Source organism: Mus musculus, chromosome 17 (assembly GCF_000001635.26).
Source record: "Mus musculus strain C57BL/6J chromosome 17, GRCm38.p6 C57BL/6J".
NCBI lineage: Eukaryota > Metazoa > Chordata > Mammalia > Rodentia > Muridae > Mus > Mus musculus.
The window spans coordinates 4,905,730-4,916,021 of NC_000083.6; the positions used below are offsets into that span (position 1 = coordinate 4,905,730).

Genomic DNA, 10,292 nt, shown 5'->3' on the forward strand with positions numbered 1-10,292 from the left:
CCAAATCCTTTCTTTTCTACTACCTCTGGTGGGTGGTGGGCTAAAGGGGGGAGGGGGGGGAGTAAAGCATTTAAGAACCATCACTAAAAATAAGGTTTTAAAAAATTAAAGTTGTGTGTGGTAAACAACAATTTTTAATTTTGATGGGCCCTCCATCCATCAAATTAAATTAAAGGCAGTCAACACTTTGGTTCCTATATCTATAGCTTCTATGATGGAGTCAATCCATCCATAAACAATCTTTTTTTTTCTTCTGTTTTTTTTCTCTTTTCTTTTCCTCTTCCATTTTTTTCTTTCCTTTTCTTTCCCTTTTAGATGTGACCTTGCTATATAACTCAAGCTCACCTCAGATTTGCAAGCCCTTCCTTAACCTCACCTCACTGTATGCCAACACACCCTGCTATACAGACTAAACAGTACAGCATAGTATGACATTTAGGATGTGTTAGGTATATAAACTGGAGATGATTTAAAGCAGAGTATCCAACCTTTTGACATTGTCACATGACATTGTCATCTACAAATGTGTTGTGCTACATTCTCAGTTATCATGGGCCACACATCAAACAGTTATGAAAAGCACGGTCACATTCAAAGACTATATGAAAATATTAACCATGCTGCATAAGAGACTGGGACATAAGGATTTTAGTATGGGGAGATGCTGAATAAACAATTTTATTGGGAATATCCAAGGGAAATTACACTGAAAATGCTTCTTGATCCCTTTGTATATTCTTTATAGAGATAGAAAAAAATAAAATAAAAAGCCCTCAGCATAAGAAAGCTGTGGGTGAAGAGTGAGGCCTGGCCCCCAGGAGCCCAGTAAGGAGCGGCTGAAACTCTTCTGAAGGAAAAGCCCCAGCACACGTTCCTGGGCTGCTCTCTCCATGAGGAAGGGATTGTCTTTGTTGAACATGTAAAAATTTAAATACTATTGATTCTCTTCCAACAGACCAGGCAGGCAGGAGTGAGAGAGTCTATGTGTGGGTGGGTGTGAGCGTGGCTTTAGAAAGCTGTTTTTCCTTTTTCTCTGTAGTAGGTGGAGCCATAAACCCTTCAACTGTTGTATACATACATTGCTGACCACTTGCCCTACCTACAGGGCAATAATTTTCCACTCTGTAAGGCAATCAATATGCTATCTACTACCATTCCCTTCTCCTTACCCTCACAGTTTTAAGATATTTTTAAAATTACAACTTCTTCAAAGTTTCCATTTTAAGCCTTTGGTTTTGTTCAAAGCTGTTAGTTTTCGACTTAAGGGAAAATTTTTGTTTGTTTATTTCTGCTCTCAACTGTTATAAGCCCCATAGTTTAGTTTTAAGGACTCGAGTCACAGTATACCTTATTCGTCCCCTTGTGACTGCTACTGCAGCCCTGGGTGTTTTGTATAATGCATGAGTGAGCCCCGCTTAGAAATAGAAATGCATTTTCAATAAGTATTTATTATGTTGTTCTGAGCATACAGCTTTAAATTTGCCCGCTGTAGCTTGAAGCATTACACAAACTGTTGGTCTGCCGACTGCCTCTCTGGCAGCAGCACACACAGAAAATAGATTGCTAAGGGTCTCCCCCACCCCCCTCCTCTCCCTGTCCTCTCTTCCCTCTCTCCCTCCCTTGCTTTTCCTTTTTCTCGTTTTCTCTAAACGGGTCTTGAACATTTTTTTTTAAATCTTGTGGCATTTTTAATCAACACGTATTTCCTTCCAAGACCTATGCTCCTCTATTGATTCCCATTAAAATGCTTTTCTTTTCTTTGACCCTCTCTGCTGATCGAATTTCAGATCAGCCACAGGATATGCAACTAACCTTCCGGCACTACTGAACCCAGCCGAGCGAGGGTGATCAAAAGACTTGATGCATTCATTAAACATTCCCCTCGCCCGGGCAGAAGCTCTAATGGAAGCTATCTTTTTGCACGGCATTCCCCCCCCCCCCCCGCCGCTTTTTTTTTTTTTTTTTTTTTTTTTTTGGTCTTTCCCTCCACCCTCCAAAAAGAAAAAAATTTTTTATTTTTAATTTTTATTTTATTTTTATTTATTTATTTATTTTATTTTTTTGCCTTTGATGGCAAGGGAGGGGAGGGGGGAGAACATGAGAACAAAAGAGACTTATCTTCCCCCCCCCCCGCCCCCGGCTGACGTCAGTTTGATTTTACTGACAACTATTCGAGCGTGCGGAGCAGTTGGAAGCGGCCCCAGCCACCCCCGCCCCCCCACACCTTCCACTTTGGGGAGAAAACAAGACTTTTAGCGGCTCCGGAGACGCGCCCTGAAAATGGCCCGCTCGGCAAAGGGCATCCGAGGCTTATTTGTGTGGCACGATCTTTACTGGGGCGGAAAACACGCGGCGGGGGAGGAGCGGGAACGGGCGCAGCGGGGCGGGGAGAGCCAGGAATGTTCCTTCCCGGCTGCGAGCCCGAGGACATGGGGCCGAGGAAACAGGCCCCGCCCGGCCGTCGCGAGTCCGGGCGCGGGCGGCTCCGGGCGGCTCCGGGCGGGGCGGCCGCGCGAGGGTTCCGGCCTGACCGAGCCGGGGGAGCAAGGAGCCCGCGACCCCTCCGGCGCGCGTGCGCGGTGCGGCCCTCACGCACACCACCGCCGCCACCCCTGGCCGCCGAGGCCTCCGCGACGCCTGTCTCGGCTCCGGGAACGCGGCGGGCGGGCGGCAAAACCCGGTCTGGAAGGGGGTGGGGATCACACGGCGTGGCTTAAAGGCCCCGCTCCGGCGTCCTCCACCAGGCTGGAGAAGCTGCCGAGTTCCCAGGCGGGGCCCCGGAGGCAAAGGCTCGGCCGAGGGCAAAGCCATGTCTGCGGTTGCCAGGACCTGAAGATGTATGAGCGACCTGAACCGTCTCTGGAAAAGTCATATTTTCCAGGCTTTCGTGAAGTAGTCATCGCTCCTGTTCTAAATCTGGAGGCGGCTGCGTATCTATTTCAGTGAGAGAGGAAGATGTAAAAACTAGACCGGACTCGGGGAAACGTGGGCAGCGAGTGGGGTTGGATCGCGCCTGAGGTCCACTCAGTCCCCGTGACTCCTCAGACCTGGGTGTCTTCATCAGCTTAGGGTGTGTTAGGGGGACTCAGCCGGGCGGTCATCAGCATGGCCCAGAGGCTGGGGGCGTGGCTCGGGGTAGAAGTTTGGGGTTCACCCCAGCAGCTGGGCAGAATCCCACTCACCTTTCTTTCAGAAAAAGTACTGACTTTCCCAAGTGAAAACATGTATAAAATAAGACGTCAGGTTTTCATTTGACACCTTGTATGTGCTGCTGTCTTTTTTGGTTTGTTTTGTTATTTTTGAGATGGTGGGACTGGAACCCAGAGCCCCCTGCGTGCTAAGCAACTGCAACTCTCCGCCAACTGAACTATATCCCCGATCACTGCTCTGAAATAATTTAAGTATGTGCTTGTGTTTCTAACCATCTCCAAAATGGCTGCGGAGGATCCCAGAGTATGAGTACCAAGGTTTATTATTTTGGTATCTGCCCTAGGCCCTTCGGTGTTCACCATTAAGCACGGAGTACTTTTTTCTGGATGAGTGTATGGTAGCAAGAATGAAGTCCTGAGAAGCTAGCAGAAAGATCTGTTCACTTGAACTGAGTAAGGGAGATAGGCTGGGCTTTGTGAAAGGTTGGTCTGTTGAGCAGCACGGTGGAGACCAGCCACAGATGACAGGAAAAGCCATTCCACGTTGAGTTTCCTATCAATGTGTGATAGGAACGGAATAGGGCTAAGTAATATTGTATTACACATTTACATCTCTGTATGTAATACAATAGAGAATATGGACTAACAGAAACCATGGGAAAAAAAGAAAGCAAGCAAAGAAGGCTGTAGGCAGTTTATGGGAATTTCAGAAAATTTACACGAAATGAAAAATGCCAAGAAAATTCTGGGTTGGGAGTTGGGGAGACACTAAATAGCACAATGAGGTTCTCCCTGGAAAAGGAGGAGAGAGACAAGTGTGGAACCGATGTTTTCATTAAATATCTTTGACCATTAGGATCTTTCTCACTGGTGAAGACATGAGTGGATTTAGAAACAGGGAAAGGTATTAGTCATCTCTGTTAAGAGATGAAACTCACTGGAGACAAGATAAATGCCTACCTTCAGGAATTTTAAATAAATGGTGGCAGGGTCACAAAATGGAAAGCAAGGGAATATGTAGTCAGTCATTAAAATTATAGTTCAGGGCTGGAGGGATGGCTCAGCATTTAAGAGCACCCGTTGCTTTTGTAGAGGGCTTAGCTTGGTTCCCAGCACCCGCAAGTCACCTCACAATTGTCTGTAACTCCAGCTTCAGGGACTCAGCACCAGGCACACACATGCTGCACCTACATATATGAAGGCAAAATACTCATATACATAAAATATAAATAAATAATCTTAAGCTGCACTGCAGAGCCTGAGAAGTGGCTATTAGCAAAATTCTTATTCTGCAAATACAAGCAACTGAGTTCAATTCCCAGAACCCAGATAAAAATATCGGGTGTGGTAGTGTTTGCTTCTAATTCCATCACGGAGGAGATGGAGACGAGGATCCCTGAGGCACCCTGGCCAGCTAACCTAGCCTACTTGGCAAGCTCCAGGTAGTGAGAAGCCTTGCTTCAAAACCCAAAGAGGATGCCTCCTGAGGAGTAAGACCTGCCAGGACCTGAACAGCTTTGGACTTAACCTTACTAGATCAAAGGGGAATGAGGAAACCACAGACACACACATACCTATACAAAAAAGCAGGCAAGGTTAGGAGGCAACTTGAATGGACACACACCAGCAGCCCTGGGTTCTGATTAGCGAATTTCAGGTGGGGGCTCTGTAGGGGAGCAGTCCCAGGCCGAAGTCATCTTAGAAGAGACAGCCTCACACTGTCAACATCCTTATTCAGACCAGGAAAAGTTCTTGCGATTCCCATGGAGCTAAGACAGCGGTTCTCAGCCTGTGGGTCTCAACCCCTCTAGGGGTCGAATATCAGATATCCTGTATATCAGATATTTACATTATGATTCTTAACAGTAGCAAAATCACAGTTATAAAGTAGTAACGATAATTCTATGGTTGGGGTTCACCATAACATGAAGAACTGTACTAAATGGTCACAGTGAGAGGAAGGTTAAAAACCACCGGTCTAAGGCACCATGGTCCTTGACATGGCTGTGCTCAGATCAACAATACACATTCACTGAGATGTAGAGAGAATCTCTTATAAGCATCACCTGTCTATAAAAAAGCCAATGGCCAATGAGCTGAGGCAGGAATTAACAGGTAGAACACTGGCAAGAAGAGAGGGGATTCTGGGAAATAGTATAGAAGAGAGAGATTCAAGAGAGCAGTAAGGAACTCAACTAGCAAGTAGCTGAACTCAGGGTAGAATAAAGAGAGATCCGAGAGAGATTCAATTGAGTAGCTCGGGGGAGACGCTGGGGAGATGCGAAGGAAGAAGCGAGCAGAGACTGAAGAGAGGTAACTAACTAAGTAGTAGACATAGAATAGTTTGAATGGTTAAATATGTTACAAGCTAGTTGGGGAATGAGACAAAACTTATGGGCTAGTCATTCAATGATAACTAATTAGTCTCAGTGTCATTATTGATGAGAATTAAGGGGCCAGAAGGAAAAATTAATTATTATTTTTTACACTGAGGACTTAATCTCCTTCCCACAAACACTCAAGGTTGACCTCTGGCCCCCATACACAGGCACTTGGATATGACCTGCAAGTATACAGCATATGTGCCCACATGAACACATACATTAAAAACCACAGCTCTTTACTGGAAAAGAGCACAGGATACATTGTTATTTGAAGAAGCAGGTAACAAGTTAGCAGGTATGCAAAGGGCATGCCTAAAATATTAGGGGTGCTCTCTAGTTGGTGCCATTCTAAGTAAATTTCCCCCTTCTCTTTCTTCCCTATAGAATTGGCTGAAGCAAGTCTCCATATTTTGAAGCTCAGGCCCCTTGTGTTGCAACAGGAGTGTCGTTGGTCATATCGGGCATCCTCCTCCAGAGAACTGAAGAACACCCCTCCGGAGTCAGGATGACCTGAGGGCTACACAAGGCTCATTTTTCATTCCCTGTGCCATCTGGCTCCGGCAGCCACAAGACCTTTCTGGGCCTGAATAACTTCATCTGTGCAATGAAGGTAAAAACAGTGTCTACCTAAGAGGACATTGTGAGAATCAGCAATAATATCCATGAAATGCTCAGCACCTGCCACCCACAAGGTGCTCAGCCTGCGAGAGGGAAGCTTCCACGGGAGGCAAAGGGCAGAGGCCTCACGAAACACTTTTTCCTAGCACATTCTTTCTCTGTGATTTTGGTGGTCCTTTGTGCCTTCAAACAATGTTCAGTCCTCTCAGACAGAAGACTCTGTGTTCTTCATTCACTCTGTGTAAGTCATGGGTGGCCATTTAATACATCTTGGTCATCAGCATGGACAAAGATAACGATGACCAATGCACTGCTGGTCAGGTTCTGTTGTGTCTTCCAGAACCTGATATTAGGGAACCTGCCTAGCCTGTGGTAACCCTTGAGAGGGGTGTAGTATAAGGGATGAGCTAGTCTGCTTTTTAGGCCACAAAAATATTTGGTTGAAACAAGGCTGCTGACACTTTAACCAGTCCCGGGAGGACACGAAGCCACTTCATAGTACTGAAATCTTGGGAAAGGCATTTACCTGTTCAGTCAGCCATCCCTTCCCCTATAGAATGCAGGTGTAATCGTCTCAACCCATGGGATTGGAAAAGGAAGTGGCTGCGTGTTTGTAGTGTCTCGTGTTGTGCCTGATAACTGGTAGGGACATGCAAAGTGACAGAATCTTCTCATTACGCCATTTCAGCTTCTTTCCTCATAGCTGAATGAAACCAGCTACCAGTGCTGAGGGTATCTGCTGGTGCCAGCCCCTTGCCTTTGTGCACCTGCATATTTGTGTGCATATGTATAGATGTACCTGCAGGTGGGTGGGTCAGAGGACCAACCTGGGGCAACATTCCTCAGGTAACTTCGGCCTTTTTTTCTTTTGTGTCTTTTCTGTTTTCTTGGGTCTCTGGCTGGCCTGGAACTTAACAAGTTAGAGTTAAGCTGTGCCTCAAAGAACTATCTCCCAAGTGCTGGGATGGCAGGCTTCATGCCCCACTGGCTGGTTGGTATGTTTGTTGGTTGGTTGGTTGGTTGGTTGGTTGGTTGGTTGGTTGGTTGGTTTTTCACTGTGCTTTGAAATCTAAACTCGGGTTCTCATGCTTATAAGACAATCTCTTGACCAACTGAGCCATCTCCCCAGCCCACCTTTGGGTCTTGACTCTTGCATTTACTTCTACTACAGCCACAGAAACTAGAGATTTACACAAATAAGAGACACAAGTGTCGGGATGGGTAAGAGTCCCCATGCACACACTACTAATCTCCTTCTGTCCTTTGCAGAAGTGAAACATGGTCACATCCACATGGCAGTAGGCTCTGTCTCCACCACCATGGCCAAGCGCCACCTCTGAGGAGCTAGGAGCACCCAAAGGACCCAGGACCACAGACTATGACCATGTCTGTGCTGGAGTGAGACCACTAGAAGATAATAACCACGTTCTTCTCATGTAAAACCAGGGTTCTGCTCGAGCAACCCTTCTAGCAGCCCTACTTAGGAGGCAGAAGCAAGATGCTCTTAAGTTTGAAGTAGGCCCTGGATACAAGTTAAACCTTTTCTGAAAATTAATAAACAAATATTAAAGAAGCATTTTTCAACAAAGAATCACTATAGTAGAACCAGTGTTTTACCCTCTTTGTCTCAAAAATGTAAAAGGTCTCTCATGCAGGAGAGGGAGAAGTTTCTGTGGCTCGGTTGCCCTGGTACCCTCTGTACTTCCCTGCTTAGAAGAAGCACATGGCCACATGGCCGAGGAAAGTGTTGTCTGTGTTTCCTGAGTAAGCAGGGCAGCTCATGATTCAGACAGAAATTAAGCAGCCTACTGAGGGAGTTTGGCCAAAGAGCCAAATACATTTGAGAATCAAGAGCATCAAGTGGCTCTCTTCTGCAGGGCTCAGCAGGATGTACTATAGCACCGTCCCAATTTGAAAATGGAGAGAAAGGACAGTGAATTCCCAGGCAGTAGCAAAAGCACCCTATTGCATGGATTTCCTCAAGGCTGATGGTGAACACAAGTCTCTTAAAGACCGTCTTCACCACACCCGGAGTAAAGTCCTGCCCATGAGTAGTGAGCGATGAACATCTATATTTTCACATCAGTGAGGGTATACGTGCCGCTGCTCTGTCCAGCCTTACAGTGGATGGACAGTCAAGCAGCAGCAACACTCCCTTGCTGAACCTTTCTAGAAGGTTCAGTCCTTCTCAACTTCAGGACCAAGACAGCGATGGGCCAGAGAAAGACAAGGAATGTCTGAGCAGGGGCAGCAGTGGCTGTGAAGTAAAGGTGAGTGAGCAGGGAGCTCACAATCACGTGTCCCCAGTCACTTCAGTCTCCCCACAGCCAGCACACACAGCTGCTTCTCCATCTCCGCCTAGCAGCACTGCACCATGCATGAATGGCCTGCTTTTCCTGCTCCTTCCACCCAGCCTCATCTTCATAAGCAGCACCTCCATTATGATGCTTTCTCAAGGGAAAAAAAAAAAAGCTAAAGCAGAATACAGTCTGTAAACACAGCCCTCTGAGGACATGAGCAATATGGCTGTTGCTACCCTGCCTATTCCTAACCAAGGTAGGAGACCACTCCCAAACCGCTTTCCTCCTAGTTGGGGTCCTCTTCCTTCTCCTTGCCAAAAAATTAGAATGTTACACATATAACCAGAAGCAGAGGCACATGCTTGTGGTCCTAGCATTCAAGAGGCTGAGGCAGGAAGACTGCTGTAAATTCAAGGCCCAGCCTTAAGTTGCACGGCGAGCTCCAGGCCAGAATGGGTTGTGGGAAGATAGCCTGCCTCTTTAAATGACAAAAAGGAAAAAAAAAAGAGAATTAAATCCTTATATAAGCAGATAGCCTGCCTTCCATGAAGATATCTATGAATTATAGCAGTCGCTCTGCAGTACACACAGACCACTGGAAACTAGCTTCACAAATTCCTCAGTGGCCAAAACATGGTCCACAGATAGGAGTATTTGGAAGGAAAAGAACCTCAAGGTCTTTAAATTCAGTATCTGTTTTGTATTCAACATCTATCTGTTGCAAGGGCTCTTTCTAAAATGACTTTCACAAAGCAGGGCCTTCCCTTCACTCAGTCTCACTCCAATTCATAGCTCTCAGGTTTTAAAATTCCCACCAGAGCTGGGTATGATGGCTCAGACTTCCATAGCTCAGGGGCTAAAGCACAAAGAATTCCTTGCATTTGAAGTTAGCCTGGGCTACATAGTAAATTCCAAGCCAGCCTGGGCTACAATGTAGGGTTGGTTTTGTTTTGAGGTGGTTGTTGTTGTCTGTTGCTGTTGTTGTCTCAAAATTTGAATATTAAAATAAATAAAATAACTCATTTAAACACCAAATCATGGAAACTATGGTGTTCATGGCCAGGAAGAGATGGCTCCAAGACCCATGTGATAGTTAGCAAGGGCTGAAGAAACAAGTTATCACAGGCTAGAAGGTATGGCAATAGATAGTTATTGTCCCCCAATGCTTGGGCGTGGAATACCAAATCTGAATTATTAACTGGCTAGTTCTTCTGGGAGCTGAGAGAGAGACTGTCCCAGACTTCTCTGCTTAGCTCGTAGAAGGCTTGCTCCTTGTATCTCTTTATATCCTCTTCCCTCCATGCCTGGCTCTGCCCAGCTTTCTACTAAGGACCACCCTATTACCTTACCTCAGCTAATTAAATCTACAATGATCCCGTTTCCAATACGGTCACATTCTGAGGCACTGGGGATGAGGAGTTCAACAGATGAGTTTTGGGAAATACACAGTTTTCCACCCATAACGGACTGGAAAGCAACTGTTTTGCAAATTAATGTCATAACTGTATTGTCATCTTGGTAGGATCTTGAATCACCATAGGACAGGGCTCTGGGCATGTCTGCCATGGGTTTTCTAAATTAGGTTAACTGGGGTAGGAAGACCCACCTTAACTGTCAGACCAAAGGAAAGAGAAACAAGCCGGGCTCCTGAGTTCATCCTCTCAGCTTCTGACCATAAGTGTAGGGTGACCCACTACCTCAGGCTCCTGCTGCCAGGACTTCATCTCCAGAAGGGACTGTACCCTGGAACTGTGAGCCCTAAGTTGACTTTGTCAGGTACTGTGCCCCAGCAATGCAAAGAGCAACTAATGCTGGTGCTTTGTGATGATTTAATTTCAACA

At 46.1% G+C, this 10,292-nt stretch overlaps 1 long non-coding RNA gene across 1 annotated transcript; it reads left to right on the forward strand.

Annotated features, from left to right (window-relative positions):
• Positions 1 to 2,592: 2,592 nt before the first annotated feature.
• Gm34507 (predicted gene, 34507) lies at positions 2,593 to 7,742 on the forward strand. Its single transcript, NR_166049.1, has 3 exons — positions 2,593 to 2,942; positions 5,918 to 6,143; positions 7,421 to 7,742. It is a non-coding gene; the product is annotated as a predicted gene, 34507 (long non-coding RNA).
• Positions 7,743 to 10,292: the final 2,550 nt, after the last annotated feature.